The sequence below is a fragment of the Elephantulus edwardii genome, unplaced genomic scaffold (genome assembly GCF_000299155.1).
Source record: "Elephantulus edwardii isolate Elephantulus edwardi_28Jun2011 unplaced genomic scaffold, EleEdw1.0 scaffold00032, whole genome shotgun sequence".
NCBI lineage: Eukaryota > Metazoa > Chordata > Mammalia > Macroscelidea > Macroscelididae > Elephantulus > Elephantulus edwardii.
Genome location: NW_006399782.1, coordinates 19,483,040 through 19,484,416, shown reverse-complemented (window position 1 = coordinate 19,484,416; position 1,377 = coordinate 19,483,040).

Below are 1,377 nucleotides of genomic sequence, written 5' to 3'. Positions count from 1 at the left end.
TTATGGATTACATATCAACAAAAGGAAAACAAAAATCCCCACAATTGTACCAATAGGCAATATAATGGTAGATGGAGAAAAAAAATTAATGTCAAGGATTTAATTTTAACCAGATCCACAATTACATCAAGGAAGCAGCAGTCAAGAAATCAAAAGGCATATCTCATTGGACATATTTGATGTCAATGACTCTTTAAAGTCTTAAAGAGCAATTTTAAAGACTAACCTAACACAAAAAGTGGTGGTTTCCATTGCTTGATGTACATGTAAAAGTTGGACAATGAGTATAGAAAAGTGAAGCAGAACTAATCCCTTTGAATTGTGGTATTATCAAAGAATATTAAAGATACCATGCACTGCCCAAGAAGCATGCCTCTGTCTTAGACAAAGTTTAGCGAGGGTGCTCCTTAGAGAGAACGTATTTTGAGAATGTTATTAGGATGGTCTTGGAAAGATGAAGAGTTAACAAAGAGGAAGGCCTTCAGTGAGACGGACTGACATAGTGACTGCAATAATGGGCACAGCAGATCTTGTGAGGAAAGCACAGTATTAGGCCAAGTTCCAGTTGTAAATAGAGTTGCCATAAGTTGGAGCCAAACTGATGTCACCTAACAACAAACAAATAAATACCCCAGCAATGTGTACGAAACATCAGAAACCAGGAAGGTAAGTTACATTGCTAACTATGACAACAAACTGACATAAGTTTAATATTCTCTCAATTCTGAATCACAGAGACCTATGCTGTGCAATACAGTAGCCACTTACCACATCGAGCTACTTTTTGTTTGGTGTGGTAAAGTCAGCTAGGACTTACCGTAACCCTAGACTTTAATTGCTTGCAATTAAATAATATTAAATATTTAGCTGCTTAGTTATATTAGCCACATAACTGATGGTTATTGTACTGGAAAGCACAGATATAGAATGTTTATATCATCTCAGAAAGTCCTATTGGACAATGCTGACAGTATAGGTATCAGAAAGATTACTTATAGTTGGTAATGGCGATTTGGCTGGTTGAAGCTATTAATAAGGCTGAATTTTCACACCAATATAGTCCATTAATTTCTTATCGTATTCTCTAGTCAGTGGTATAAACAATGGTATCCATAGCTTCTTTTGGCTTCAACTTGAACATTTGACTATTCCCTGTCAATGTACTGTTCGAACCATTTTTCAATAATCTTTAGCAATGTCTATCTGGAACTCTGTTGACCTAGTGAGTGGTCTAGTCCCAATTCAAAGATGAATGGTTCAAATCCACCAGCTGTTCCCTGAGAGAAAGATGGAAAATCTCATGTGATTCACAGCCTCTGAAATCTAGTTGGAAGGCTGACTATGAGTTGTTTCTGACTCCACAACAATGAGTTTTCA